The sequence below is a fragment of the Pholcus phalangioides genome, unplaced genomic scaffold (assembly GCF_987345545.1).
Source record: "Pholcus phalangioides strain wild (caught in Gottingen) unplaced genomic scaffold, Ppha-v1.0 ptg000007l_1, whole genome shotgun sequence".
NCBI classification, from domain to species: domain Eukaryota; kingdom Metazoa; phylum Arthropoda; class Arachnida; order Araneae; family Pholcidae; genus Pholcus; species Pholcus phalangioides.
The window spans coordinates 49,266,497-49,291,567 of record NW_028301600.1 but is presented as its reverse complement, the minus strand read 5'-3'; the positions used below and the strand labels follow the sequence as shown (position 1 = coordinate 49,291,567).

The following is a 25,071-nucleotide window of genomic DNA, read 5'->3' as shown; positions in this document are numbered from 1 at the left end:
CTATAGGTTATCATAGAGCTCCTTGAAATCACAGGTGACTCATCCACCATCTTGGAGAGAAGTATAGCCTTCCTATCCTCCTGCTTTGTTTTAATGACTAGAAGTTGGATGGAGGACTATGAGTCTGCTCCTCTTTCTAGGCACCTTGGATTACATTGTCAGAATTAGACTGTGTGTGACGCTCTATTCAGAGACCCTCCCCATGTTACCCATCAAAATGCTCAACTCCAACTCTATCAGAATCCGCATAATTCTGGCATGGCGTACACATTGTGACACCTCATATTATATACCTAAATGCTAGTCTGGAAAATGTCTAGCAGTTTTAGAGTTTCATAAAGAGTACATTTCAGAGCTTAATCAATTACGCCAATTGGTACTCATTATGTGCCAACTTTGCTATCTTGAGAACCAAAGTTTCTTTCAATATTTAGGAATAAAATATCATTTTAATAATTTGAAAAGAAATAATATACAGTGAAACCTTGCTATGACGATACTCAATATAACGATAAATCCCTCTACAAGGATATTTTTTCAATTTTTATTTGGAATATTTATACTCTTATGTTGAATACTTCTCAATATAATTTAATGATCCCTCTACAACAATATTTTTTCTTGGTCCGCAGAGTATCATTCTATCGAGGTTTCACTGTGATAAATAAAACAGCAACCCCCCCCCCCACAAAATATATATATATAAAATTAATACTTCATAGAAATATTGGTGTTGATCATAAATTGCATTATTTACTTCAATAAAATTCCATATTTAGCAAGAAATAAATACACATCACGAGAAAAGATGGATGATTACAACAATTCATGAGATGGCATGATGCATTGTGAACACATATGAAGTATATTACACTCACTCAATGACTTAACTTTAAAGTAACACAGTATTTGAATGTTTTCAGTATTGTACTATAGGCTGGAAAAGCTCAGCAGAAACATAATTAAAATAAAACTCAACAGATAAATAGAATTCGACAGCTTGCCATCTATTAAATATATAATCAGTACAAATATTTGCCAATGCAACTCCACTCAACAAATTATTTTGAAGATGTTCAACATTCCCCTTAGGTATCAGCCATGACTTCCAGAGCTGAACACATTAATTCTGCATTAATCCCTGGAATAATGTTTCTAAAAGTGTGCATCGTGGCTTCTAGGGGCATCAGGGCAAGCTGGAGATATTGATTTGTATGCCTATTTATGCATTGAAGTGGTTCTTTTATACGTGAAAATGTCTATTAAACTATTCTGGGGAACCACAGATGAATCATGAATTGGGCAAGGCTGCGGGTGAGAAAAGTTTGAGAAACACTGCCCTAAAACATGCATCTGGACACTGTCTTTCATATGCAGCAGGGTTGAGGGTTGTTCACTTGCGATTAGAAAGTTTTGTAGAAAACCAAGGAAGACACATTGAACATCTGTAGAATTATTTCTCAAGCGACAGCTCCACTTATCTTTGAATTTTTGTACTATTTCATAAATATAATCGATAATTGCATCATCTGATGTCCAAATTTTGTGTCATTTGGAGCAGTAGAACGTCCCCCTATAACCCTCCACATTTGAGAAGTTTAGTTTGTTATACATATAAATATATTAACACTTTTTTTTCCATCTCAAAAAAAGGTCCCATCTATAATAAAAATTAATGCGTTTTTTAACTCTATGGGGCCGTTCAAGTATTACGTAAGCAAATTTTTAGCCATTTTTGACCCCCCCTTGTCAGCAAAACGCTGAGTCCCTCCCCCCCCCCCCATTGTCAGAAAAATTTCGTCATCAGCTCTGCCCCTCTGAATCCAACTCATATTTTCATAGAGTGTGGTTGATGAAGTAAGCATTATCCAAAACCCCCTCCCCCCCTGTCATCAAAAGTCAGCAAATCGGAAACCCCCTTCCCCCCCATCGATGATGGCGTAATACTTGAATGGCCCCTATCAAAAATTTTAATAAATAAGTGTTGAAAAAAAAATAACACTTTTATTTCAAATGATTATGACTTAGCCCTAGTAATTTATTTTTAGTAATTCTTAATTGATTATTTTGCATTTTTTCAATCCAGATATACTCTTCCACTGTGAGAAAACACTTGTGATAGTTAAGTAGTGATGATATGAAGAACATAAAAAAAATAATAACTTCTGTTAAACACAATTTCTTCATATACAGTTGTACACCAAAAATCAAAACATACTAAAAAGAACAAGTTAGAAGTTATGAGTACTTGAAGACTTTTTGTACTAAGCATATGTAAAATGTTTCGTGTGACACACCAAAATGTTTTTTCAATTTAATATATATCCATAAAAAAAGTACAAAATTTAACAAACATTTGAGTCAGAGGTTTCTAAACAATTTAAAGCATTACCACACAGACATGTTGTGTTTTTGATTATGATCTAGTAAAAGGCATGGTGGAATTATAAAAATTAAGTAGTTAGTTCCCTCTAGCTGTGAAAGCTCTGTCAATGTGAAAATATTTTGCAATATGAAGCAGAGCAGAGTACTTTTTGAGTACTCAAGGTACTTTTAGTACTATATGACCTCAATTATGAATTATGATGTTGATTAAAAGTTGAAAACCTCTATCTCAAATGATCAATATATACATACATATTTTAAACCTTTCAATTGTTTTTTGACTTCCGGACTTCTGACATATTGGCATTTGCTCTAGATTTTCTGTTTCTTTTTTTATTTTCTGACTCAATATGTTTTGCTAATTTCCAAGATAAAATTGCATTTGCAAAAAAGAATGGTGAAAGAGCAAGAAGAACATAAAATATGAATTCCCATGGGCTTGTGGCAGCCCATTTTACTATGTCATCCAACCATTCTTTCCAAGATGACATTCTGATACTAGATCAGTCTGAAAAAACAAAAAATATCATAATTTTTAAAAAATCTGAACAGAACAAAGTAAAACAAATTGAAGTCAAAATATTAAAGTACTGGTTAAAACCACTTAGTATGCAAGAATGCTTGATGACGATAATATATGATTAGAGTGACCATATAAATGGTATTTTATGAGACATCCTCATATTTTCATATATTTTTAGCCATTAGAGATGAGACAAATATTCAACTGCTATTTGGCCCTTATGCAGAATATTTGGTTCGGCCGAATATCTGTGTAAATCTAAGCACAACAAACTAATTTTAAAAAACTAAATTAATTGGAATTTTTCCCATAAATCTAAAATTTATGCTGATTATATTTTATGGTGTGGTGTATATCTTTTTCTGTGAAAAAGGTAATATCATGGTGAATTTCTTAGGACGAAATAAACAGGTAACTGAAAATAAAATCAAACTGCAATAAAAGGTGGAAGTGAGCATGAATTATACAAGTTCACTTACTAAAGGATGTACCTAGACAAAATATGTATTGAGCTGCTAAAAAGGGGCAAAGAATATCTAGAGAGAAAAAATAAGAAAATAAGTCATAATTTTTTTTAGAATGGGGGTGATTCCCCACCCCCCCCCCCCATTTAAAAAAATTGTGTGATTGGCATAGGTCAGTGGGCAGGGTTGAACATTCGTGCCCCCATTCACTATCCAAGAAATTCACCCTCCCCCCCCCCCCCATCCTGTTCGAGAAGTATGTATCTGCTTGTGTCAATCCCGACTATGAACGAGAAGGAATTCATAAATTTAACCCTCTAGACACAAGCAATGTGAATATCGCTTTTCATGTAGTCTATAAAATTTTGCAAGGTAAGGTATAATCGCAGTCTATAGAGTATCCTGCAAGTGCTAGCATGGCCTTTATCTGATCAACCGTCTGTCATAGAGGTACAATTCCAATTTAAAAATGCTCAACAGCCATTCAAAAATTACCCTGTACTAGTTTTGCGAGTGAAAATACAGTGTGTAACAAAATAAAAAATCTAAATTTTTATGCAGCCCCTCTGTGCTCTAACTTCCAATTAGAAAGTTCTTGTCCTGTCTCTCCTGATACCAAAAAAAATTTCATGTTTCTAAGTGCAATATTCACAGAGACATTCAAATAAAAAAAACAGAGGAAATTTGGGAAAGAACAGCATGCTAAATGTCGGTAAAATGGTTTTTCTGCATTTAATGCCTGTTCTTTCCCAAATTTCCTCTGTTTTTTGAATTTGAATCTCTCTGTGAATATTGCAGTGGCATCAGGAGAGATAAGGCAACAACTTTGTAATTCGAAGTTAGAGCATAGGGGAACCATATAAAAATTTTGATTTTTTTTGTTGCACATTGTATTTTCCTTCTAAAAACTGGTACAGGGTAATTTTTGAATGGCTGTTCAGCGTTATTTAAATTGGAATCATACCTCTACAATGGACGGTTGATAAGATAAAGACAGTGCCACTTATGGGACACCCTGTATATACATAGCAGATAAAAAATTCTCCATGGTTTTGTACTGAAAAATTCAAAAACCGCCCTTAGCTGTATAGTCAACTGTTGCTGGAGTTTGCAATTATAATAAGAAAAGAAAACTGAAAACTAAATGGCGCAGAAATGATGGCTTTCAGCTACAAAACAATTATTTACTACAAAACTCATTAAAATTTAGTCAAATAACTCTCGCTAGAGCCTGTTGATTGGCAAAATTACTGGATGAGGTGACATACAATATGATGCTCAAAATTTCACTCCAATGACCAAGAGAAAGGACACAAATATGGGGCGAGCCACCAGTATAATTGAAACCAATAACTCCAGTATATCGTCAAGAGGGCATGCTTTCTTTCAACTTTACCATCATAATCATGCATTCGTCTTTTGCCACTGGGACTGCAAACTTTAGAGGGCAGCATATTTTGGAGAGGGGGAAAAAGTTAGGCTATAAAATCATCAAAGTTTACAGTGGAGGGACAGAAAATCATGTTTTTTTTGTCTCCCACAAAAATCTTAGTTGCGGCTCAGCTTGCCACAGACAGGTCCTGTTCCTCATAAGTTTGGACCCTGGGCACACAAAAATTCAGAAGAGAGCCCCCTTATTTCTATATAACATTCTTTGAAGCATAGTTACAGAGTATCATGATTTGATTTATTGCATAACAATTATATATAATTACTATAACAAATTCTGAAGTATGCAATAGTTTTTGCTTATTTTGCACCCTCATGAATTCAAAAAATCAACAAGATGAGAAAATAGTAATATTCTACAAAAAAGGGGGGGGGGAAGGCGAAAATATGAAATACAGCAAATTTTGGGGGCCCTAAACATTTGTGGGCCCTTGGGCTATGTTTGCCCATGCTAGAAACAAGTATTGGCCACAGACATATATAAATAATACAAATACAAATACCACGCCACAACAGGCAAATTGCCCAACAAGGTGGCTGACTTAAGAACATCATGGATCCCGAGCCACTTTTTGGAGGCCCTACCTACTACTGCTACACCACACATGCACCCCGCCCACCCCCCGCGGAACCCCCAACGAATCGGTACATGCGGGAATGCGAGTGTACGTGTAGTGAAACCTGACGTGAAGTTTTTTGTTTCTCTGTAATGCTTGTTATGTGTAGTGATGGCTCTTGTTTATAATTTTCAATAACATAGAGGACAAAATCGCATTCGCTTGAACAGGCTATACTTTCCGATTGTAGATCTGATTTCATACTGAAAAATGTTGGACCAGGAATTCTCAACCACAGCAAGGCTGGTGAGTTTTCCTACTATATTTGGTGAGGAGATTTCCCACGCATGGTATGGCTCTGTGTATTTTGGACTAGACAAAAATCCAACCGGGCCTGCCGATCCACACCAATTCATTTCAGTTAGATCGAAGGGGAGCCATTTGGCCAATTCAATTGCTCGTGTGTAGGCGATTTTAAGACTGAGCCTTGGCCAGATGACTCAACATCATGTATTTTAGATTCTACGAAAATCAAACCGGTGATGCCGATCCACACCAATCCATTTAATTTTCTCACCCACACATGATGAGTCTTGGATCTGTTCTGGGCCATTTGGTTGATTTGATTGCTTGTGTGTGTCCACCTTATTGGTGGAGGGGATTGAAAAACTATGTTTGCTCCCAACTGAAACACCATGCTGAAAACACCATTTATGATCCTCCTGAAAAAATGACTCAGATTCCTAATTACAGTCCTGATGAGAAACCACAGTTTTGGTAGATCAAATGGTTGAGATATACAGTCTTTCATATCACCCAGAACAAAATATAATTATGAAGGGGATTGTGTGTGTGGGAGAATATTCTCCCTCACACACAAAGTTTTTTCCTTCAAATTTTCTATTTACCTGTTGGCTAGTCTTCGGTAAATCAGTGTCAACTCCTAAGGAGAATAAAAGTAAGCATAGCTTCATATAAATCAAAAATACTTTATACTGAACTGTAAGATGAAATTGAAAATAATACAAGGAACAAAAATTCATTATTAAATGTAAAAGAAATGAAAGATGTAAATATTCAACTCCTCACCCACAGTCTTAGGTTAATTATAATCAATGTTACAAGATCACAGTGGGAAATATTTTTTAGATATTATTAAATATTCTTATAATCATTAATAGAGTCATATATAATATAGCAATAGTTTAATGTGTGAACAGAGTGTATGAAATAACCATTTACATACACAAGCATAACTACACAAGAACCAACAGTTAAAAACCCATCCTATATAGCTTCATACAAACATCCATGTGTAAAACAGGAAACCCGGATCAACACAACAGGAAATTTTTTTTTCATGTTCTGTTTTCAAATGTTATTTTTTTACTATTCATATATTTCAGCTATTTTTTTTCATATCTTTTTTATATTTTACCCCCCCCCTTTCTTCTTCCTTTATTTTTTTCTAGACACCTTGGTAGACTATTTACCTATTGTGACTTCAGATTTTGTACAGTAGATGCTCATTATAATGACCATTATGTCAAGTCCCAATTATTTTTCCTATTTCTGCAGTGTTATTGTTCATCCAACATAATGACCAGTAAATATCACTCAATCCATTACAATGACTGAACTCAGCTCACCTCCCCTTTTTTTGCAAAGAAATGGGAAAGTCTATCATTGAGTGTGTTTGACCTAGACCTTTGATGCTTGGAGAAGAAAAGATAAAGCGTTGTAACTTCTATGAAAAACTCTGTGGTTAAGTAGCTGCCTCACTGAAAACAGGACTAGCGAATCGACTGGATAATGATTATGTTTTGTTTTCTCGCATTGTGGCTCACTCTGGCTTCTCATGTGGTTGATTTTTTGCAATTTCACTTAATTTCTTGACATGGGCAGAGATAGAGGGGCATGGGAGGGCATCGTCCCCCCACCCCAGCGTCAAAGGTAGAGTAGACTGATCTAATGTATATATGTATATATGAATTGACATCATCATCGTGTCCCAACAGCAATAATGACCGTGTTTCCCCCCCCCCAGACTTCCAAGTCTATCTCTGCCTATATTTCTCGATAGAAGAATATACAGATAAGTGAAGGTTTTTAACAGCTGGATGATGCGAAGATATAGTTTATCTTAGAGAGAAAATTCAACTGCCTATGCGGAGAATCAAACCGATCACTAGACTACAAAGGCAACAAATATCTCTCTTTCCTCGGAGCTCTTGTGCACTGAATGGGATCATACATGGACTGTTGGACCTAATTCAGGCCAAAGCTCACAATTGCTGACACTGCCACCAGAAGTGAACTTATGTTTTCATTCTGAAAATTATACATGCAACATGGCTGTCTTAAATACACAGAGCACTATATCTTTATAGAACTCAAATTGAAAGTTTTGATAGAAGTTGACAAGAAATTAATGTCAAAAGCTAAAAAAGCTGAATCATTGAATATTCTAAAAGGTACATTGTTCCCCATAATTAAAAACCATGATTCAATTATGAAAAAAGAAGAGTTGGGGTTTCCTTCTTCACATAGTTGATCACAGAATGGAAATTACAACAGTTCAAAAAAGCGGAAAAGCTGAATTTTATGACATTTTTGAAAACGTTCAATATGAAGACCTCCCGATATAACTTCGGCTTTCTGTGAGACGAAGGGGGTCGTTATAATGAGAGGCGACTATATTTGAAGCACAAACAAATGGAAACAACCAGAAGCAGATTTATGATTTTGCCACCCTCCTCCCATTTTATTCCAATTTTCTTGACCATCCATTCCCAAAATACACAGAGCACTATATCAGAGCACTATTGCGGAATTTTTTGAACACATCTGATATAACAACCTCTCAATATAACCTCTGTTTTCCGTAAAACAAAGGGGGTCGTTATAATGAGAGGTGACTGCATTTGAAGCACAAACAGGTGAATACAACCAGAAGCAGATTTATGATTTTGCAGCCCTCCTCCCATTCTATTCAAATTTTCTTAACCATCCATTCCCAAAATTTCATCCCACCTCTGGGATATGTCCCACTGCCCCCTATAAATAAAGCACATGTTCTTTTCTGAAAAAATAAGATACATAATTACTATTTCATAGCTGTCAACTTTCGAAAATGAAAATTAGGGAGATTTTCGCACGGATCCGTATTTTATACTAAACCCACTCCCTAATAAATACAAAAGGGATTTTTCCACACATAAAAGTTGAAGCATAGGGAATAAAATCCCTACTCAAAAATTGAAGTCAAATAAAATACAGATTTTACACACATGTAAATTAAACCCTTGGGAATAAAATTCCTACACAAAAAACATGTGAAATTGGAAGCCAAAACTTCAATGGTGAGATCTAAAAATATAAATATATATATATTATGTTCTATCTGAAACGATGTGAACAAACATTCTGTGCGAATGACCCCAAAATCATTGGAAGATGAAGGAAAAAAGCATCAATTTTTAAAGAACACATGACTTTTTGTGACACATGCTTGATGTTTTTTTGATTTCACATAGGTGAAGATACCGCACCCCTATGATGATCTGATAGATTACCATGAACTTGGAGACTCAGAAGAAACGAAGTAAAAAGTTTGAATCATTTTCTATTGTAAACTTCTGCAAGTTACTCATTTTGCATGAAAATATAATAATTTTTTTCTCTAAAATGCATGGATTTTTTGGGGTTGGCTTATACACAGGTTTTCAATTTATTGCGGTTTTGGTGGTCCTGAAGTGGGGGGGGGGGGGTCAGCTTATACACGAGTATATACGGTACTTCTTCTCACGGGATTGGAGAAATGGGGAGGGGCCGTTTCCCTAACAACCCTCATACAACAATATTTCAAAACAGGCAAGCCTAGTTCTTATGCCACTTGGTTTAATCTAAAAATGCATCAACATTTATAACAGTATCACAAATTTTTGCAATAGAGGTCAAAAAGACAGTGGTAGTTTTAGTGTTAATCTTGATCCCTTATTTAGTCAGAGAATGTTATTATTGCTTGTTTCTATCATGATTTTTCAGTTTTAACAGCCATAGTGTTACCCTCTTTGTGGCAGTTTCTTTCTTTGGCAAGAAAGATGTCGGAAAGCATGACTCTGTTTCACTCTTGGCGAATTCTCATCATGCTTTTGGATGTTATCTCACCAAATAAAAAATCTCCAACAATTCACTTATACTATAACTATTCCAAAATTTGTTTCACATGAAAATTTTTAAGCTCCATGTTTGTTATAAGCGAGTATGACTGCAACAATAATTACCTATATAACAATATTATTCCCTGGTTCAGATGCACTTTATATGTTAATATATTCTATCTATAATGATACATTTTGCTGATCCCTTGAATATCGTTAGTTTGGAGTTTCACTGTATAGTATACAAAAAATAAATTAGCATGCTTCCCACAAAATAACAACCAGAAATCAAAAATAGCTAACTGAAAAAAAACCAACACTTTGATATTAAAAATTAAACCCTTTTACTGCTATGTGCGATTGACATAAATTAAATTTCTAACTACAATTAATTGATTTCTTGAAAATAATTATATATTGTGCAATGCTCAGAGAGAGGATTCCTCAATAAATGTTTCAAATTAATATTTCCTAAACCAAAAAAATAATGAGACACTGAAAATCAAAGGTAGAACTTTTTTGCCTAGTCAACCAGTTAAACTTCATAAAATCAAATAAATTTCACAACATTGAATTATATTCATTACATCTATACTTATCAAATATCAACAAGCACAGACACAACCACAATCTCAATTGTTAAAATTGTAAAAAAAATAAATAAATAAATGAATATAGAGTAAACTCCAACTTTAAACCCACCTTAAATGCCTTCAAGTTTGAATGTTTTTCAATTTATATTCTTCCTTTTTTAACTCCAGTTAAACAATTTTGACTTAACTTGAATGATTAGTGTCCTCTATACCGTTAAACAATTTTGTTTTATCAGCCAGTCTTCTTCTTCTTCTTCTTCTTCAATTATACAGGGCTTTATGCCTTCGGGCCATCCCCTGTTAGAGAAAGAAACTTCCACAAGAGCATAGAATATGTTATAAAAATGTACTAACGAAAGAGCTTTCAACAATCACAGAACACATAGAAATTTCAGCAATTTCCATTCTTCCTTCTTCTTCAGAAGGGTATGAAAAAAAGAAAAAAAAAAAAAACACAAACCAGACGAAACAAACGCAGATGGAGATGTTATATGAGATGGAGAAGAAGTCTTCAGGCTTAGGGGACGATGCTAAGCCGCTTTAAAATGATATGATGACATGGAGTCCCTGGATGAGTGTGTGGTAACAAAAAATGAAACCAAACAACCAAGGTAGAAAAGGACAAAAAACCAAACGAGAGAAAGAAAGAGGGGGAGAGAAAAAAAACAAGAAATAAAAACTCAAGAAAATCGTTGACTAAGGGTAACAAACCTCTCAAAGCAACAGATAATGTTCTCAGGTCTGCCTGAACAGAACTCGGACCAACACCTAACTGGTGGAGAAAGAGAATTAAAAGTTGAGAACCGAACCTGGGAGAACCTAATACAAGAAAACAAAAAGTGAGAGGAAGTTTCAGGAATCTTGCATTGTAGACAGAGAGGGTTAGCCATTTTCTTAATACGATGTAGGTATTCGTTCAAGGGAGCTCTATTGCAAATAAGTTTGTAAAATAAACATTCCAACCTTCTATTCGAAAACAAAGGGGAGAAGTTCTGGCAGCAGTTATAGAAGGAGCTAAACTCAGGAATAGATAAGAAAAGAGCATTGCGAATATTTTCCTTGAAGTGGCGATAGTAAAGAGAACGAATGTCCTCTACATAAAGGCTAGAAGGTAGAAGATCAACAGTAGTAGAAGCTACAGTACGAACATGATTGTCAATAGTTTCATTAATGGCAATGCCCGAATGACTTGGGACCCAGATTAGTGATATGCTGTTAACCAAAGAACTAGTATGAACCAGTTGAGCATACAGTAGGTGAGTCACCGTAGATGAATGAATAGAGAAATTGTCGAGAGCCATGATGACTGATTTGGAATCCGTAAATATGAATATTGAAGAATTAGACGATTGAATGAAGGATCTAAGACCTAAAGTAATAGCAAGGGCCTCCGCAGTGAAAACTGAGGAGTCTTTATTAATGAACCAAGACTTGATAACTTTTGTAACCAAACAGAAAGCTCCACAAACCACTTGAGATGATTTAGACGCATCCGTAGCAATTACATGAGCATTCAGCGGCAGAGACTCAATGTACTCTTGGAATATTGTTTGATAAGGGATGGTAGACTTAGTTTTTTGAAAGTTAAGACCCTCCGATATGAAATAGATATTTGAGGGTATCCACGGCCAAAAAGAATAAATTGGACGCAGCATGGACCTGTGGGAAAAACCAATGGTATTATTGAACTGTGATATTTTCCTAGCCAAAGATGGCGAGAGGCGACAAAAACCCGAATCTATATGGTTAGAGTGACCCTGCGTGGGAGAGGCTGTGGCAGAAATACAAGATAACCCAATCCTGAAGAGAATGGAATCCTGAAAGGAGGGTAGGGCGAGAATGGTTCTGAGTTTATCTATGCGAGTTGACGTAGGGAGGCCTAAGATAGATCTCATCGAGGAGTTATAGATTGTGTTTATCTTGGTGAGAGAAGATTTGGCTGCATTAAACCAGGCCACAGCTCCGTAACCAATGGTACCTCCAATGATGCTCATTAGCACAGGTTTGAGGAACTTGCAAGGAATATTTCTTGATGAGTGAGAGATGGAGCGACAAATGTTTAAATATAGAGTGCCCTTAGAACGCAGAGATGATAATTGTTTTTTCCAGGTGAGAGTACAATCCAGATGAACACCCAGAACTTTCAAGTACGGATCAAACGGAATGGATTCGCCATTAATGTTGAAAGAAGGAAAGTATGGAGGTCGTCTCCGTGAAAAAATAGAAAAACGAGATTTGGATAGAGAGATGCACAATCCACTATTTTCAGCCCATCTGAGAATGTTAGGCAAGGTGTTCATCAATCTGAACTCAGCATACTTCCCATCTAACGCATTCATCTGAAGGAAAATATCATCAGCATACATAAAAAACTTAATGTCAGAATTAATATATGAGGTTATATCTAATGTGAACAGGGTGAAAAGTACTGGGGAGAGGGTAGAACCCTGTAAAAGACCGCAGTTGGGAGCAAAGGCACCAGATCTGGAACCCCTCCAATGAATGACATGTTTACGGTTCGAGAGATAATTAAAGAGCCAAGTTAAAAATTTACCATGAAAGCCCAAGCGGGCTAATTTGGCAATGAGCAAATCATGCCTCACAGAATCATAAGCAGCTCTCAAATCTAGAGCAATAATGTAGCTAGTATAGCCCCTTTGGAGGGCATATGAAATAGAGGACACCATATCTTTCATGCAAATCTCAGCACCAGTTTTTGGTCGAAAACCATAAAAATTTTTTGGAAAGAGCTCAAATCGTAATGCAATCCAGGTGATCCTAAAAAGAATGATTCTCTCAAAGATTTTGCTAATAGTGTTTATAAGGGTCAGAGGACGAAAGTTCTTCGGATCAGTAGTTGGTTTTCCTGACTTTGGAATAAAAATAATACGTCCTTCTTTAAAAGACGGCGGCACCAGCGATGAAGACCAAAGGGTATTAAAAGCATTCAGAAATTCAATCCCCTTATTTGGAAGGAGTTTGTACACCTTCAATGGAACACCATCTGGACCAGGGGTAGTTGAACGACCAGAACAAATGGCTCTACGAATTTCCGTGGGAGTGAACGGTGCATCCATCTGAGCCTGGAACTCACGAGGAGGACCATAAAAAGTAACGGTTTGAGATCGGCCAGGTGAAGAGAAGTGGTAAAATTTTAAAAGTTGGATCTGTACGAGAGGCTCGACATAACTATTATTAGCAATCTTGAAAATATGCCGGGAATCATCCCAAGTTTTCGCCACGATATAACGGTGTCTACGCAAGACAGAAAAGAGAACTGAGGGCTGAGTAAAAGGATGAAGTTCTTGAGCCAGAGTCTTCAATCGTAGAATGCGAAGGTGGCGACGAAAAACCGAAGCTAATTTTTTATATTTAATCCAGTTGGCCTGAGAGGGCACACGGCGAAATAAGCGGAAAGCCCGTTTTTTTTCGATAAGAGCAATACGCCCTTCTTTATCCAACTTAAGCCAAGGTTGTTTCTTCCGGTACACAGAGTACCTAGCTGAGTTAACAATGGAAACAACATGATTGTAGATACTGTCGAAATCGTTAGTAGCGGGGATGACAGAGAGACCTGCCATTACTGCTGACCATTTAATGTAACGGAATTCCTGAGATATGAATTGTTTATTCAAAGAGACGGAAATTTTAATTGGCAAATGATCACTATTGAATAAGGATTCACAGGGAGTCCAGATAATATATCTATAAAGACCTGGACTACAGAAACATAAGTCGATATAAGATTGTGAGTCCTTGCTATAAAAGGTGGGGCAAAATGGAGGAACTAGACAAAGGTTATGATTAAGATACCAATTAAATAACATAGTACCTGCAGGAGATACAATATGTCCTCCCCAGTTTGGATGATGACTGTTGGAATCTCCGATTATGATGAAATTCCCAGAGATGTATGAGAAAATATTGTCAATAGCAGCGATATTGAAAACACCTGGAGGACGATAAAAATTTACAACATACATAGAAAAATTATTTAGAAAAACTTGAACAATCATAATTTCAAAAAAGGGGTCCGAAATTTTCCATATCAAAGATGAGGAAAGAGATGAATTTACCGCGGTCACTAAACCACCACCTGGGAGAAGTCGATCATTTCTAAAAATCTGAAAACCAGCAAGAAAAAAATGGTCCTTCGGTTCCAGAAAAGTCTCCTGTAAACATAACATATCATAGTTTAAACAAAAATTTCTGATAAAGGTTGACTTGGACTTGATGCCTCGGACATTCCATTGAAGAACTCTAAAATTCATATTATTCATAGTATTTTTTTTTTTTGGAAAGGATTAACTAGAAAAATATATTGAACTGAAGAGAGGGAAAAAGCATCAAATTCACAGAAAAAAAAAAAAACAAAAAAAACAACACTTATTTTTGGGAGAGAAAAAGGAAATATCAAGCGAGAAAAACACAATAGGAAAGGGAGGGGAAAAAAAATCAAACGAAGCTCGATTTGATCACAAAAATAAGAATACTGAACTCTTGTCAGCTCTAAATGAGGTAAAGAAAAACCATTATCAAACTCGATAACAGAGAGAAAGGAAAAAAGATCAAACGAGGAACAAACTTTAAACGAGAGGGGAAAAAAAAGGGGGGGGGAGACAAAAATGAAATTAAGTGAAAAACTAGGTTCCAACATTTGAGGCCAAGTCATTTTTCAGTCTCTTAGCTAATCGTCTTTGTTTAACCCTTTCCGCAGGAGAAGTATAGAATTTATTCGATTCAGGATCTTGAGAAAAGTCACTATCATCATTATGCTCAGGGGGCAAAGGTTGATTGAAGATAGCAGTCGAAGGACCAGAAGTGTCCATATTTACATTCGAATTAAGTGGCGGTATTATATTCACCTTATGTACAGCTAGGTTAACCGAATTGACTATTTCGGGAATAAGCGCTCTAATAGAGTCATTCAGCGATTCCTGAAGACTTATTTTCAGATCTTTAAGTACAATTTCTTTGATGGCAGATACTTCCGCTTGGACCAGGGAACTGATCTCAGCCTTGAGAGCACTGAAGTCAGATGACATGGAAATGCTGGTCCGAGCAGCATATGAAGAGGAATTCATTTTACATCTTTCTCGAGCGATGTTTATTGGAACATGATGTTCGGCTTTATAGTGATATGCTTTTGACTCCAAGACATAAGCAGGGCACTGACGATCAGAGGCAAGATGAGTGGAAGCCTTACAGTTAATGCAGGAGATAGGGTTTTGGCAGGTTTCATGGTTATGATTTTGGCCGCATCGTTTGCAGATCTGAGATGATACTCTACAAAACTTTGAGCGGTGAAAGTAGCTCCAGCAGCGAAGGCATTGATTAGGACGCTCAATAAATTTACGTGGTCGAAATATCAAGAACCATAACTTTATTTCCAGCGGAATGTTCCTACCAAGAATCGTTACCAGAACAGTTTGTAAAGGAATTCTTTCTTTTATAAATCTTCGAATACCGATGACCTGTAACCCCTCCGATTGCAGTTCTTCCGCAATTTCCACTACTGCAATATCACACGGAATATTTAGCAAAAATTTGGAGGTAATCGAATCCTTCAAAAGGACCGATTTAACGGGAATGTTCAAAATCATATCTATTTTTTTTATCTCTTTCGCAGTGTGAATATTTTCCGTAGAGATTAACAGCTCACTTGAGCGTGTGAATCGAATCTCCGAGATGTGTTTAGGAACAGAGATTTTTGAGCAGATATCCTTTTTCAGGCACAAAGGCCTGGATCTGGGAATAATTTCTGCACCCGAAAACTTGAAAGTTAGTAAAATGCGAGGGGACTCACCAAAACCGTCCAAGATGTCTTCATCAGATAATAAAGTATTCCAATTATGACTTGTAGACGAGACTTTGTCTGCACTGCCCGCTGGCTGTGTATCTATTTCAACAGCCATAGCTGCACATTTGAAGGAGTCAAACTAGACCCCGGAAACGGGCAGAGCCCTAACCAAGAGCCTTGATCCTTCACTTCAGGAAATTAAATAAAATTACTCCTACGAATATAATAAATAAAGAAAACTGTACTTAAAGAGGGAAACACTAGTAAAAAATTAAATAAAGGGTAAGGCACAAACGCAGAGCGAGAGGGGCGTAACACCAACCACGCAGCGCGTACGTAAACCTTCGTTCCTTATCAGCCAGTGATATAAATGATGTTATAGACGGCCTTGACGTGCATTAAAATATATGCGAAAAGCGACAATCCTCAGCTCTTTCAAAAAGTCAATGACGTTTCATTTTTTTTTCTTCACACAAACTAATTTTTTTAACTTGAAATTTAAGAGATAAATATTAATTTTATTTGACGAAAATAAATAATAAAGATTTTAAAGGTTATGAGGAACAGAATTTTGTGTTACTTTCTGTTTGTGTTTTGTTATTGAGTTAGAACCGTCCTAGCTTCCGTGTGGGATGCAACCTGTTGCTCCTACATCAACTATATAAATAGCAATATCGAAGTCGTACGTTTCTCATATACGTGCTATCTTTCAAATTATCCTGTGCACTTCATATCCATTTTATCGATTTATGGGTAATATATTTGTTATTTGAGGTTGTATTAATCTCAGAATTTTTGACGTGTGCCAGATGCGAAACCTTTGTTTACTTATCATCCACATGAAATTATTAAATAACCTACGCACGTTGGGTGGAATCTCTTGCTCTCTTCTCAGTTATCATCAGTAAATACATTGTTATAGTCTCTAATTACTAACAGCGTCCGATTAAATTAATCTCTAATTACTGACAAAAACTTGATGAATCCCCTGGTATTGGGAGCCCCCTTCCCGCAACTGTGGCCCAAGAGGTTTGGCACATTAGCAAATATAGTACATGTTGTTTGAAAACAAAGAAAAAACAAAAGTTTTGCACTATTTTAAATGAGAAATGTAATGTAAAATTTGCCATGAATATCTTACAATAGGCTAAATGTTTTTTTTTCGCACTTTCATATGAGCAAAATCATTGATAATGTCATCGAAATCTAATTTTTGAGCTATCTCAGCTTCAATACACCAAAAAGCTAAAGATGACCGTTTTTCTTGTAAAAAGACTTGGGAAACATGATTTTATCCTTTTTAATAAGAAGAATGATTTTTTTCTAGAACAGTTTGATATTGGTTATGCTGTCGATGATGATTCAATGTTGTCAACATTTGGAAACCAAACCTCTAGTATGAAGAGATGTTTTTTTTTTCGGCCGGAAATATACTGAGAAATTGAATTTTCTGGATGTTATGCCGAAACTGATATTTGGAAAGAAAAGTGATTTGTCTTCTCTGGGAATTGAATCCGGGTCCCCTTGCATACCAGGCAAGTGCACTAACCAATACACCAGAGACACTTTTCAATTCCTTATAACACGCATTAGTAGCATGAAGCGCTGAGTGGAGTCATAGCAGCTTCCCTTAACTACAGCAATTTTTGCCACAGTTGGTGTAACACCAACTTGCCCAGTATGCAAGGGGACCCAGGTTCGATTCCTGGAGGGGACAAATCACTTTTCTTTCAAAATATCAGTTTCGACATTGCATAAGAATCAAACAAAAGACTGACACATTGAAACATATTTTTGTTGCAGACTTAATATTACAACAGGTGCATTCAGAGGCATACCTGGGGGCCTAAACCAACCTAAAAGTAGGAAAAAAATTGTCAGTGAAAAAATTAAAATATCAAAAGAAAATACTCTTTATATGCTATACTAATCAATTTCTGTTAATTTAAATGCTTTTTGAAGGGTAGTAACTCAAAATTTGTCTGGAAGAAAAATTGTGTGCCTCCTCCAAAGGTTGATCCCGCATACGATATGATGCATTGTATATGGATCATTCCCAAAAAAAGTGTACAAATCGTTTTCAAGGCTTTATAATTTTTTTTACAAAATTTCAGAGCACTCTGGTAGCAATTTTAATTTTTTTCTAGTGCTTCATTTAATTCTCAGTCATATGGTATTTCTTAATTTGTTTCAGATGGTATCTAATTTTTTTTTTAAATCATTGTAGCAAAACCTTAAAATCTATCTGTCCCAGCTTGAAAAAGTGTTAAACAAAGACCACTTGGTGCTAATCTGGAATTTTTTTTCAAAAACTTAAAATCCCATTTTATATATGTGCCATACATGAATAAAATTACCAATAAAATTTTGAAAAATTTTTTTCCTTATGAAAAACTATTTTTTTGTTCTTGCCCCAAAATATTTTCCATCTCAAAATGTTTATCTATGAACATTATGAACATTTGAATGTTATGAACATTATGAACATTTGAATGTTATGAACATTATGAACATTTGAATGTTATGAACATTATGAACATTTGAATGTTATGAACATTATGAACATTTGAATGTTATGAACATTATGAACATTTGAATGTTATGAACATTATGAACATTTGAATGTTATGAACATTATGAACATTTGAATGTTATGAACATTATCAAATGTTCTCTGTGTTATGCACATTTGGGAAATATATTTTTATTTTGCAGATTAAATCTGATAACACTTTCAAGCTCATTGAAAGGTTTACTTTTAATGCTTTTTCACCAGAACCTAGAAGTTCCAAGGGTTAAGGTCAGGTGTCATGTCATCCTGTTATTGTCAAAATGATTCTTCAGCAGCTGCTTTGCTGGTATTGCAATGTGCATCTTGATAACAGTTGTACTATCCACACACTGATGTTGTTGAAGTGCCGAAATGATGTGGTTACACAAAATGGTATTATCCTGCTGGCCAAGTACAGCATCATCTAATTGCACATTTTGCACTTTTTTCTTTTCTTTTGCCAAATAAATTTTCATTGCTTCATGAGTATCCATGCAAATTTTCAAGTCATTCTGACCAGTAGTTCTTATTGTATAGTTTTGGAATCAAAACTTTAAATTATAATCACCCTGTATATAGCTGATTATTTTTTGTAAATCTGTTACTAGTATACAGTAGAACCTTGATTAACTGGGCTTAATGGTGAAAGTATAAAAAAAAATTATTAAATATTAAGACTGGGTGATATACAGTATGAGATGTGCTACTTCTTATGGGAAAGAAAATGAAAATGTGAGGTAATGTAGCTACTGGTACACTGGTCTTTGTCCTTTAGGGACAGCTGGTGTCTTTATTGGCTTATAGGATCACCTGCCCTTAGCATGATGGTGTCACTACTGTTACTGCTTCTTTGTGAAGGAAAAAGAAACCCTATGAGATAATGCACCACTACATTTAGATGTGTAATACAATCCTTATTCATGAATTTGCTAAAGATATATATATAGAGCATCAGAATATATATCTCATTGCTTTTTCTTTACTCTATTTAATTTCTAGCTATTGTGAATAATTAGTCTGAATAGCCATTGCGAACAGTTCTGTATCCCATGAGAATGGGGATATTTTTTGTATAGTTACTTTTGTTTGCAGCAAAATAACAAAATGCGGCTTCCTTCTTTCACAAACGTAAAATATAATTAATTTACCATTATATATATTTGTTATTATATATATGTATTTTTTAGTTATTCATAAACATGTGTACCATATTATAAACATAGGCTACATATTATTTTTTAATTTTGGAGACATTCATTATGCAGTAAAAATAAGGTGAAGTTATTTATTTTAACTTCAAAAATATTCACGAGAATTTTTCAAAAGATTATTAGGGAATTTCACATCTATAAAAATAACTGGATCATATTCTCAAGTTATTTAAATAGTAGTCACCTTCCAGAGAATATTCTACAGCAGTGGTTCTCAACCTTTTTTTGCCCATGGCCCCCCCCCTTCAACCATTTTTCATTCCTGTGGCCCCCTTGCGACCACGATCAATTTCCTACTCCCCCCCCCCCCATTAAAAGACAATTGTTCAAATATTGTTTGAAGTATAAATATGTGTTTGAATTTAATTTATGAAAATAACGAAATAAACACAATACAACACAGTAAAAAATATATATAATAAATTATTTTCAATCATGTAAACATTGAGCTTGAAGACTGGCATAATGTCATCAAGTTACTGTACAGGATGAAGTTTGAATTATTTAAAAATTAGTTTTTCTTGGGTAAATTTGAATTTTGGTGAATCAGAATTTCAAACAAATCAGAAATTATACATAATCTGATTTCAAATAAGAAAATTATTCGTTTATTGATTATAATTTTGATACGGTGAGATTTACATTCATCGTGAAAATCTGATGTCTCGCTGAATGACAAGCTGTCTCCAAGTAGCTTTTTGGTTCATAATGTGACCTCTCTCCCATAGGCGAACGAAACAACGTGTGAGTTGGGTTAAACTCAGCACAATATTTCACATAACAGATACTACTATATGTACAGGGTGCATAGGTAACAAGACATATGGTATTTTACTGGCAAACCACGTTCAACCTGCAGGAATACTTTCAATTAGAAAAATTATTCAAATAACGTGTATATAGTACTCAGATATGCCATTCATGTTGCAAGGGGGTGTATAGTTATTAAAATAAAAATGTTAAATTTTTTGACACACACCGTGTGCTCAAAAACCCAATGACAAAGTTGTTGCCCCGTCACTTCTGGTGCCAACAAAACCATTTTATCCGCATTTAACGTTGTTTTTCGGTTGGTTGTCTTCAAATAAATGTTACTTTCAATCAATAAAGTGACTGTAAAGTGACAATAAAGTTTACTGTCAATAAAGTGACACTGTATGCATATATACATTCATCTCGAAACCTTATAATTATTGATAACACAAGCTTATTACAAGGGCTCTGATTTTTATGACCTAAAGAAGAAACGTAGTAGCTAATAACTTATCAGCAACGACGTTTCATCTTTAGGTAAAAATCAGAGCCCTACTTATGAGAAATTGGTTACACACACGCAAAAAAATCATTGTGCTTGTTTTCGTGAAACTTAAAATTTTTGATATTTCAAGTGCTAAATTTAATCTTTTTCAACTACTCAAATCCTTATGCTCGGCATTGAAATATCCTGCCAACCAATCCAAAATCAATCAAATTTTTATGTTAATGTTACGTAAATCGGGGAAAAATTATGAAAAAAAAAATATTCAATGCATTTTGTTTGAAATTAAATTTTTTTTTGGTAACTCTTTTAATTAATTTCTTCATGGCCCCCTCATCAGCAGCCATGGCTCCCCTTTTGCGATATTTTTCTCCATGGCCCCCCTGGAATATCGTGGGGGCCCACGGTTGAGAACCACTGTTCTACAGTATTATCCTCGATGAGAATATTCTCAAGTTATTTATAAAGAATATTTATTATAATATTACATTTTTATAAATATTCTTGAGAATCTTCTCTAGGAGGACTATTATAAATAACTGGAGAATATTACCAAGTTATTTATAATAGAAGTCCTTCCAGAGAGAATATTCTTGAATATTCTCCTAAATTATAATTAAATATTATTCTCGAGAATTTTGGATCTCTAGTTTTGTGGAAAATATACTTTTTATTATAGCAAACACAAATTTATATTATTAAAAACATAAAACTCAATTAAAAGCAATTACTCATTTATTTGGAATAGTTACAAGTATATTCATCTTATATAGGAACCAACAATTAGATATGTGAATCACACTGTAAGGACTAAAACAAGTATGACTGCAAATCAGGACCGCTTCCAATTAGGTTCTCCCATTCTCAGTGAACAGAAAAAGTAGTTAATGTGTTCTAACTCTCCTAGGTTTTCAAAACCAGGTGGTTGGAAAAGCTAGGTCCTTACCAAGTAAAAGTATAGCATGAGTTGTCTAGACCAGTGCAGGACAAATACCAGGCACCAGGTCAAAATGGAAACTAAAAAATTGGTATTGGCAAATAAAAAAAATTTTCTTTGTGTCGTTATTAAATTGCAGACTAACCGCAGCACAAAATGTTTGGAATGTATAGCAGCATATCTGCCAATATGAAAGAGGGTGACTATGTCCCGAAAAAGGCAAAAGAAACATTATTTTGGACTTTTTTCAGATGAAAACTTTTTTAGAGCCTAAAAATTTTTTCTGGTGCCTAGATTTTAATTTAGTTAATAACAAAAGTTAGTTAAACAAATTTTCCTGGATAAATTCCTAATATACAGTATACTCCTGTTTAGCAACCATGTTTTTATCGCCAGACTAAATTTGGCAATATTTGCTAAGTTTACCAGCAATACTATAGGAACATTAACAATGTTTGAAAATGAGCCAGGGAGGATGATGTTATTGACATATCACTGTTTTGGCATAGCTAGAAACTTGGAGACAAAAAACATAAATGTTATATTGGAAATTAACTAATTTTCTGATTTGATAATGTCTGAAGGGGTCACTGTGTCAATAGAAAGTAAAAAAAAAACATTATTCAGGATTGTTTTTCTCAAGAAAAAACTATTCTTGGCTAGTATAAAATTTGGCTGGAACTAACGTTTTTCCGGTTTGTCAGTCATTAAATGTGATCAAATAAGTTAACACAGCTCTATCAAAATAAATAAAAACTATATATTAATACGTGGATGAAAAAAAAAATCATTATCCACAAAATAATAGCAACACAAAATTAAAAAGTAAAAGTATGCCTTCAGATACACCAGTTAAATTATAAGGTGGTTTTTTTTCAAAATTTCAGGTAGTTGATGCGCTACATTATGGTAAATGATTGCTTTATTAATTGCAAACAGAAGCATCAGAAATGTTTTAGACCCATGGGTACTCGACTTGATCTTTATATAGGAGATTTTGATTTCTGGGGTGCTCAGACAGGTGATAAACAATACTGTGGGTGCTTGAGCACCAACTACACTCATGTCTATAAATTGAGGATAATGCCAGCTCCGGCAAATAAAGGTTCAGAAACAAAACAAACGTTACTTATTCATAAAACCCATTTATTAAACAAAAGATAAAGAACAAAAACGATGGTATATGTATGATACCATTCATAAAAACTATGAGTTTTGCTCCCTGGAGCAATTGTACAAAATATCTCCTTTACAAAAACTTACTGTTACATGGTTGGTATGATGGTTAATACATTGTATGTCTCCCATGCGATGAAATACAGTCCGTACAACGCCTCGGCATGCTGAGTATCAAATTATCGATCTGATCTTGGGGAAGATCACTCCACTCAGCATGCAATGCTCTCTGAAGTTCTGGTACACATGTAGGAGGTGGTTGATGGGCTGCAACTCGTCGGCCAAGCATGTCCCACACATGCTCTATCGGATTCAAGTCAGGTGAGAATGCTGGCCATTCCATACGGGTTATATCCTCAGATTCAAGGCATTCGTTTACAATGTTTGCTCGGTGAGGACAGGCATTGTTATCCATAAACACAAATTCTGCGCCCATGGCACCCCTAAACAAACGTACATGCTGTTCCCGAATGATGTCCTGATAAATTTGGGCTTTCAGGGTTCCGGTTTGAACATGCAGATCTGTTCTGGAACCCAGTATAATTCCACTCCAAAGGAGCAATGCTGCACCACCGTAACGGTGTCGTTCAATGATGTTGTCTTGGTGGTAACGGGTACCTGGCGTTCTCCATATGAAAGTCTGACACGAATCAGACTGCAAGCTAAACCTGGACTCGTCGGAAAACATCACACAAGCCCACTGTGACGATGTCCACATTGCATTTTCTCTACTCCAGGCTAATCGCTGCCGACAGTGAGTTGCCACGAGCGGAACACATCTGACAGGCCTGCGAGCATATAGACCAATATCTCCCAAACGTCTGTACACGGTTTGCCTTGAAACTGTGGTACCTGTGACTGCAGATAGCTGACGAGACAGGTCGGATGCTTTGCTCCGTCTGCTTCTTTTGGCAGTTATTGCCAAATACCGGTTTTCATTCGCCGTTGTAACTCGGGGGCGACCTGTACTGTAACGTCTACTGACATTTCCGTTATCTTGGAATCGTTGCCAAAGCCTAGAGATGACACTTTGGGCAATTCCAAGTTCCTCGGATACTTCCATCTGAGTACGCCCACATTCCAGGCGGCCGATAATTCTACCACGTAAAAAATCATCCACATGCGTCCTGTGTGTCATAACTATTCGCTTATGGCACTGAGCGCCTTACAGAACTCTTGTGAACAATTTTACTTCTTTGCCACCATTCCTTATATACCCCCCTCTTACACTCTCGTCATTGTGACGTACTTTTTTTAGAAATAAACTCCAGTTAAACGTCTCGAAAACAAAATACATAAAATTTCAGCTTCGAAGAAATGACGTTGACATTTCATTTCAGATAAGGTATCACTCTCTAAATTGTATGAATGAGCTCTGCGATTGCCCTCAAATAGAAAAGATTGAAACCTTCAAGTATTTAGGAATAACATTTAGTAGAGATTTGAAATGGAAAAATCATATAGAAATTATCAACAATAGAATAAAATATTATAATATAAGAATATATAACCTCCGAAACATTATTTCAGAAAACTTTTTGATAACTATTTACAATGCTTGGATCCTGTCCACCATTCATTATGGAATTTGTGTATGGGGAGGCGATTATGACTGTAATATCCAATTACTCAACAAAACAATAAACAAAAGCTTAAATATAATCAGGCCAAATACTCATCCATGAAATATCCAAATTAATGACTACAAATCAAATGTTCGTAAAACCTATGTTTATAGACTATTACTCTTTCTATTCAGAAATACAGATTGGTTTAAAATAAGACAAATTCAAAGAAATATCAGAAATAACGGGACGCAATTTCAAATAATTCTTCCTCGTAAAACTATAATAAAAAAACAATTTATCTATTTAGGACCAAAAATTTACAATACCTTGGATTCACACATAAAAAATGAAAAATGCATAAAAAAATATAAAACTCTGATTAAAACATATGTGGAAAATACCAATATCATAAATAGTATATGAAGTTTTAAGACAG

At 35.2% G+C, this 25,071-nt stretch overlaps 1 protein-coding gene and 1 long non-coding RNA gene across 2 annotated transcripts in view; one reads left to right on the top strand and one right to left on the bottom strand.

Annotated features, from left to right (window-relative positions):
- Positions 1-733: 733 nt before the first annotated feature.
- On the bottom strand, positions 734-10,375 carry LOC149085420 (uncharacterized). Its single transcript, XR_016192846.1, has 3 exons — positions 10,244-10,375; positions 6,287-6,321; positions 734-2,893 (listed from the first exon to the last, which is right to left on the bottom strand). It is a non-coding gene; the product is annotated as an uncharacterized LOC149085420 (long non-coding RNA).
- Positions 10,376-16,536: 6,161 nt separating this feature from the next.
- LOC149085419 (uncharacterized) overlaps positions 16,537-25,071 on the top strand; it is a 66,198-nt gene continuing 57,663 nt past the window's right edge. Inside the window, exon 1 of the mRNA XM_089233413.1 lies at positions 16,537-16,687. The gene's annotated coding sequence lies outside the window, so the exon portion shown is untranslated. The remainder of the gene's footprint in view (positions 16,688-25,071) is intronic.